Source organism: Salvelinus fontinalis, chromosome 13 (genome assembly GCF_029448725.1).
Source record: "Salvelinus fontinalis isolate EN_2023a chromosome 13, ASM2944872v1, whole genome shotgun sequence".
Taxonomy (NCBI): domain Eukaryota; kingdom Metazoa; phylum Chordata; class Actinopteri; order Salmoniformes; family Salmonidae; genus Salvelinus; species Salvelinus fontinalis.
In genome coordinates, this window is record NC_074677.1 from 52,846,218 (window position 1) to 52,854,508 (window position 8,291).

The following is an 8,291-nucleotide window of genomic DNA, read 5'->3' on the forward strand; positions in this document are numbered from 1 at the left end:
TTTCCATATCTGTTATTTCATAGTTTTGATGTCTTCATTATTATTCTACAATGTAAAAAAAATAAAGAAAAACCCTTGAATGAGTAGGTGTTCTAAACCTTTTGACTGGTAGTGTAATTATATTTAAAACCAAATACTTTGAATTTTACTCAAGTAGTATTTAACTGGCTGACTTTCACTTTTACTTGAGTAACTTTCTATGAAGGTATCTATACTTCTTACTCAAGTATGACAATTGTGTACTTTTTCCCACAACTGAATGTGACAAAAGCCAAGCAGAAAGAAGCTACTGTCATGAGTCACTAAGTAAGATGGTAATTATGTGGCAAAGTTTAGCAGTGTAAGACTTTTCAACAACACATAGTGGGTTCAAGAAATGAGGTGTCCTTGACAAAGCTATAGGGAAGATCATAACCTTCTCTTTTGTTACCTCATTAAGATGAAGTGTCAGGAAGGCCAAGAAGATCAAGGACCCGGCCACCTGAGCCACGGACTGTTCATCCCGCTACCATGTAGAAGGCTGAGAAAGTACAGATGAGTTAATACTGAGACCGAAAGACTGATAATCAGCTTCTATCTCCAGGCCATCAGACTGTTAAACAGTCACCACTAGCCAGTCTCCGCCCAGTAACCTGGCCTGAACCTCAGACACTGTCACCACCCAGTTATCTACCCTGCACCTTAGCGACTGCTGCCCTATATACAGTACATAGTCACTGAACACTGGTCACTTTAATGTTTACATACTGTTTTACCCACTTTATATGTATATACTGTATTCTAGTCATGGCCCATCCTATATAACTACTGCTATACACACCTTTTCAATTCACATACTGTCCATACACACCATTCACATACATACGGTACCAGTCAAAGGTTTGGACTCAAATCAAATTGTATTAGTCACGTGCCGAATACAACAATACACAGTAGACCTTACAGTGAAACTTACAAGCCCCCAACCAACAATGCAGTTTTTTTTTAATACTTAAAAGCATAAGCGATAAAAGTAACAAGTAATTAAAGAGCAGCAAAGAACAACAATAGCGAGACTATATACAGGGGGGTACCGGTACAGAGTCAATGTGTGGGGGCACCGGTTAGTTGAGGTAGTATGTACATCTCAGTAGAGTTATTGACTATGCATAGATGACAACAGAGAGTATCAGTGGTGTAAAGAGGGGGAGGGGGCAATGAAAATAGTCTGGGTAGCCATTTGATAAGATGTTCAGGAGTCTTATGGCTTGGAGGTAGAAGCTGTTTAGAAGTCTCTTGGACCTAGACTTGGCGCTCCGTTACCGCTTGCCATGCGGTAGCAGAGAGAACAGTCTATGACAAGGGTGGCTGGAATCTTTTGACAATTTTTAGGGCCTTCCTTTGAAGGTAAAGAGGTCCTGGATGGCAGGAAGCTTGGACCCAGTGATGTACTCGGCCGTTCACACTACCCTCTGTAGTGACTTGCGGTCTGAGGCCTAGCAGTTGCCGACCAGGCAGTGATGCAACCAGTCAAGATGCTCTCGATGGTGCAGCTGTAGAACCTTTTGAGGATCTGAGGACCCATGCCGAATCTTTTCAGTCTCCTGAGGGGGAATAGGTTTTTTCGTGCCCTTTTCACGACTGTCTTGGTGTGCTTGGACCCACTTAGTTTGTTGGTGATGTGGACACCAAGGAACTTGAAGCTCTCAACCTGCTCCACTGCAGCCACTTCGATGAGAATGGGGGGCGTGCTCTGTCCTCTTTTTCCTGTAGTCCACAATCATCTCCTTTGTCTTGACCACGTTGAGGGAGAGGTTGTTGTCCTGGCACCACACGGCCAGGTCTCTGACCTCCTCCCTATAGGCTGTCTCATCGTTGTCAGTGATCAGGCCTACCACTGTTGTGTCCTTGGCAAATTTAATGATGGTGTTGGAGTTGTGCCTGGCCGTGCAGTTTTTTTTTTTTTTTTTTTTTTATTATTATTTTTTTTTCACCTTTATTTAACCAGGTAGGCTAGTTGAGAACAAGTTCTCATTTGCAACTGCGACCTGGCCAAGATAAAGCATAGCAGTGTGAACAGACAACAACACAGAGTTACACATGGAGTAAACAATAAACAAGTCAATAACATGGTAGAAAAAAGAGAATCTATATACAATGTGTGCAAAAGGCATGAGGTAGGCAATAAATCGAATAATTACAATTTAGCAGATTAACACTGGAGTGATAAATCATCAGATGATCATGTGCAAGAAGAGATACTGGTGTGCAAAAGAGCAGAAAAGTAAATAAATAAAAGCAGTATGGGGGTGAGGTAGGTAAAATTGGGTGGGTAGTTTACAGATGGACTATGTACAGCTGCAGCGATCGGTTAGCTGCTCGGATAGCAGATTTTTAAAGTTGTTGAGGGAGATAAAAGTCTCCAACTTCAGAGATTTTTGCAATTCGTTCCAGTCGCAGGCAGCAGAGAACTGGAAGGAAAGGCGTCCAAATGAGGTTTTGGCTTTAGGGATGATCAGTGAGATACACCTGCTGGAGCGCGTGCTACGGGTGGGTGTAGCCATCGTGACCAGTGAACTGAGATAAGGCGGCACTTTACCTAGCATAGCCTTGTAGATGACCTGGAGCCAGTGGGTCTGACGACGAACATGTAGCGAGGGCCAGCCGACTAGGGCATACAGGTCGCAGTGGTGGGTCGTATAAGGTGCTTTAGTAACAAAACGGATGGCACTGTGATAAACTGCATCCAGTTTGCTGAGTAGAGTATTGGAAGCTATTTTGTAGATGACATCGCCGAAGTCGAGGATCGGTAGGATAGTCCGTTTTACTAGGGTAAGTTTGGCGGCGTGAGTGAAGGAGGCTTTGTTCTGGAATAGAAAGCCGACTCTAGATTTGATTTTGGATTGGAGATGTTTGATATGAGTCTGGAAGGAGACTTTGCAGTCTAGCCAGACACCTAGGTACTTATAGATGTCCACATATTCTAGGTCGGAACCGTCCAGGGTGGTGATGCTAGTCGGGCGTGCGGGTGCAGGCAGCGAACGGTTGAAAAGCATGCATTTGGTTTTACTAGCGTTTAAGAGCAGTTGGAGGCCACGGAAGGAGTGTTGTATGGCATTGAAGCTCGTTTGGAGGTTAGATAGCACAGTGTCCAGGGAAGGGCCGGAAGTATACAGAATGGTGTCGTCTGCGTAGAGGTGGATCAGGGAATCGCCCGCAGCAAGAGCAACATCATTGATGTATACAGAGAAAAGAGTCGGCCCGAGGAATGAAACCTGTGGTACCCCCATAGAGACTGCCAGAGGACCGGACAACATGCCCTCCGATTTGACACACTGAACTCTGTCTGCAAAGTAGTTGGTGAACCAGGCAAGGCAGTCATTAGAAAAACCGAGGCTATTGAGTCTGCCGATAAGAATATGGTGATTGACAGAGTCGAAAGCCTTGGCCAGGTCGATGAAGACGGCTGCACAGTAATGTCTTTTATCGATGGCGGTTATGATATCGTTTAGTACCTTGAGCGTGGCTGAGGTGCACCCGTGACCGGCTCGGAAACCGGATTGCACAGCGGAGAAGGTACGGTGGGATTCGAGATGGTCAGTGATCTGTTTGTTGACTTGGCTTTCGAAGACCTTAGCTAGGCAGGGCAGGATGGATATAGGTCTGTAACAGTTTGGGTCCAGGGTGTCTCCCCCTTTGAAGAGGGGGATGACAGCGGCAGCTTTCCAATCCTTGGGGATCTCAGATGATACGAAGGAGAGGTTGAACAGGCTGGTAATAGGGGGTGCGACAATGGCGGCGGACAGTTTCAGAAATAGGGGGTCCAGATTGTCAAGCCCAGCTGATTTGTATGGGTCCAGGTTTTCCAGCTCTTTCAGAACATCTGCTATCTGAATATGGGTATGGGATATGGGGAAGTTCCAAGATGGCTTAGCAGTTCAGACGTCATTTTTGTCCTCGTACTGTCTTGTCCTGTATATATATATTTACACCTTCTTCGCATATCTTTTATATTTTTTTATTATCCAAGAACTCAACTACAAAAGCTTTCCTGCAACCCGCCTCACCAATTACAACAAAAAAGTATTATTTACCTCAAATCTGAAAATCCACAGTGAAGCTAACCAGGGGCTAATCAGAAGTTAGCCAGAAAGCTAACCAGAAGTTAGCCGAAAGCTAGCCGAAAGCTAATTTGAAGCTGCCCAGAAGTTAGCCGGCTTGCTGGCTAGCGTTGGTGTTTCAGCTGCCCACGTTTTGTGGTCATCAGCTATTCCTTTAGCTCGATAATCTACCGGCACTTTTGTGCAACGCGACTCGGACCGGAGCATACCGGGCCTTTTTTTTCTCTCAGTTTCCCCGGATTTCAGCCGCAGGCTCTGGACATTTGCACCTTGATTTCGCAGCTAGCTAGCTGCAAACCGTGTGACTATTGGCTTACGTCGATCCCGGAGCAAACTTAAATTATTCCGGAGCTAGCCAGCTGAGGAGTTCCATCAGCCATTCCTGGGCTACAGTCACCTATCCGGACCCGGGTTTTTTTTGCTGCAGATACGGAGCCCCACCGGGCCTTCACGATTGACTGCCGACGTTATCTGCCCGAGGGAGTTATCCAACTGGCACCTCCGTCGCGACGTTACCTGAACGCTCACCTGGGGCCCGCTAATCGTTAGCTGTCTTATCGGCTGCTATCTTAATAAGTATTTCGGACAATTTTTTTTTCTTTCAGAGCTGGCCATGGGTGCACCTCAGCCACGCTCAAGGTCATAAACGATATCTTAACCGCCATCGATAGGAAACAATACTGTGCAGCCGTATTCATTGACCTGGCCAAGGCTTTTGACTCTGTCAATCACCACATCCTCATCGGCAGACTCGACAGCCTTGGTTTCTCTAATGATTGCCTCGCCTGGTTCACCAACTACTTCTCTGATCGAGTTCAGTGTGTCAAATCGGAGGGTCTGTTGTCCGGGCCTCTGGCAGTCTCTATGGGGGTGCCACAGGGTTCAATTCTTGGACCGACTCTCTTCTCTGTATACATCAATGATGTCGCTCTTGCTGCTGGTGATTCTCTGATCCATCTCTACGCAGACGACACTATTCTGTATACTTCTGGCCCTTCTTTTGACACTGTGTTAACAACCCTCCAGGCGAGCTTCAATGCCATACAACTCTCCTTCCGTGGCCTCCATTTGCTCTTAAATACAAGTAAAACTAAATGCATGCTCTTCAACCGATCGCTGCCTGCACCTGCCCGCCTGTCCAACATCACTTCTCTGGACGGCTCTGACTTAGAATATGTGGACAACTACAAATACCTAGGTGTCTTGTTAGACTGTAAACTCTCCTTCCAGACTCACATCAAACATCTCCAATCCAAAGTTAAATCTAGAATTGGCTTCCTATTCCGCAACAAAGCATCCTTCACTCATGCTGCCAAACATACCCTTGTAAAACTGACCATCCTACCAATCCTCGACTTCGGTGATGTCATTTACAAAATAGCCTCCAAAACCCTACTCAATAAATTGGATGCAGTCTATCACAGTGCCAGCCGTTTTGTCACCAAAGCCCCATATACTACCCACCACTGCGACCTGTACACTCTCGTTGGCTGGCCCTCGCTTCATACTCGTCGTCAAACCCACTGGCTCCAGGTCATCTACAAGACCCTGCTAGGTAAAGTCCCCCCTTATCTCAGCTCGCTGGTCACCATAGCAGCACCTACCTGTAGCACGCGCTCCAGCAGGTATATCTCTCTGGTCACCCCCAAAACCAATTCTTCCTTTGGCCGCCTCTCCTTCCAGTTCTCTGCTGCCAATGACTGGAACGAACTACAAAAATCTCTGAAACTGGAAACACTTATCTCCCTCACCAGCTTTAAGCACCAGCTGTCAGAGCAGCTCATAGATTACTGCACCTGTACATAGCCCATCTATAATTTAGCCCAAACAACTACCTCTTTACCTACTGTATTTATTTATTTATTTATTTTGCTCCTTTGCACCCCATTATTTCTATCTCTACTTTTTTCTATCTCTACTATCTCTACTTTTTTTTACTTTTTTACTTGCTATATTGTATTTACTTCGCCACCATGGCCTTTTTATATTTTTATTTATTTATATATATATTTTGTTTGCCTTCACCTCCCTTATCTCACCTCACTTGCTCATATTGTATATAGACTTATTTTTCACTGTATTATTGACTGTATGTTTGTTTTACTCCATGTGTAACTATGTGTTGTTGTATGTGTCGAACTGCTTTGCTTTATCTTGGCCAGGTCGCAATTGTAAATGAGAACGTGTTCTCAATTTGCCTACCTGGTTAAATAAAGGTGAAATAAAATAAAAATAAAATAAAATAATGGGTAAAGGAAAAGCTGGGGAGGCTTGGGCGAGTAGCAGCGGGGGGGGCGGGGCTGTTGGCCAAGGTTGGAGTCGCCAGGTGGAAGGCATGGCCAGCCATTGAGAAATGTTTGTTGAAGTTTTCGATTATCACGGACTTATCAGTGGTGACCGTGTTATCTAGCCTCAGTGCAGTGGGCAGCTGGGAGGAGGTGCTCTTGTTTTCCATGGACTTTACAGTATCCCAGAAGTTTTTGGAGTTAGAGCTACAGGATGCAAATTTCTGCTTGAAAAATCTGGCCTTTGCTTTCCTGACTGACTGCGTGTATTGGTTCCTGACTTCCCTGAACAGTTGCATATCGCGGGGGCTCTTCGATGCTATTGCAGTTCGCCACAGGATGTTTTTGTGCTGGTCGAGGGCAGTCAGGTCTGGAGTGAACCAAGGGCTATATCTGTTCTTGGTTCTGCATTTTTTGAACGGAGCATGCTTGTCTAATATGGTGAGGAAGTAACTTTTAAAGAATGACCAGGCATCCTCAACTGACGGGATGAGGTCAATATCCTTCCAGGGTACCCGGGCCAGGTCGATTAGAAAGGCCTGCTCGCAGAAGTGTTTTAGGGAGCGTTTGACAGTGATGAGGGGTGGTCGTTTGACCGTGGACCCGTGGCGGATACAGGCAATGAGGCAGTGATCGCTGAGATCTTGATTGAAGACAGCAGAGGTGTATTTGGAGGGCAAGTTGGTCAGGATAATGTCTATTAGGGTGCCCATGTTTACGGATTTAGGGTTGTAGCTGGTGGGTTCCTTGATGATTTGTGTGAGATTGAGGGCATCAAGCTTAGATTGTAGGACTGCCGGGGTGTTAAGCATATCCCAGTTTAGGTCACCTAACAGAACAAACTCTGAAGCTAGATGGGGAGCGATCAATTCACAGATGGTGTCCAGGGCACAGCTGGGAGCTGAGGGGGGTCGGTAGCAGGCGGCAACAGTGAGAGACTTATTTCTAGAGAGATTAATTTTTAAAATTAGAAGTTCGAACTGTTTGGGCATAGACTTGGAAAGTATGACAGAACTTTGCAGGCTATCTCTGCAGTAGATTGCAACTCCTCCCCCTTTGGCAGTTCTATCTTGACGGAAAGTGTTATAGCTGGGTATGGAAATCTCAGAGTTTTTGGTGGCCTTCCTAAGCCAGGATTCAGACACGGCAAGGACTTCAGGGTTGGCAGAGTGTGCTAAAGCGGTGAGTAAGGCAAACTTAGGGAGGAGGCTTCTGATGTTGACATGCATGAGGCCAAGGCTTTTTCGATCACAGAAGTCAACAAATGAGGGTGCCTGGGGACATGCAGGGCCTGGGTTTACCTCCACATCACCCGAGGAACAGAGGAGTAGTAGGATGAGGGTGCGGCTAAAGGCTATCAAAACTGGTCGCCTAGAGCGTTGGGGACAAGGAATAAAAGGAGCAGATTTATGGGCGTGGTAGAATAGATTCTGGGCATAATGTGCAGACCAGGGTATGGTGGGGCACGGGTACAGCGGAGGCAAGCCCAGGCACTGGGTGATGATAAGAGAGGTTGTATCTCTGGACATGCTGGTCTCAATGGGTGAGGTCACCGCATGTGTGGGGGGTGGGACAAAGGAGGTATCAGAGGTACGGAGAGTGGAACTACGGGGTCCATTGCAAACCAAAACAATGATAACTAGCCTGAACAACAGTATGCAAGGCATATTGATATTTGAGAGAGACATACAATAAGGCATAAAGTGATTGCAGGTCATGATTGGGAGAGCTAGCTAAAACAACAGGTGAGATAACAGCAGCTAGTCAGCTAACACAGCAACAGAAGGTAAAAATGGCGACGACTGGGCAGAGAGGGTCGGATTAACTACACACAGATCCTGAGTTAAGGCACAGAGCCGACAGATAAAACACAAATAAACAGAATGGAGTACCGTGAATTAATGGA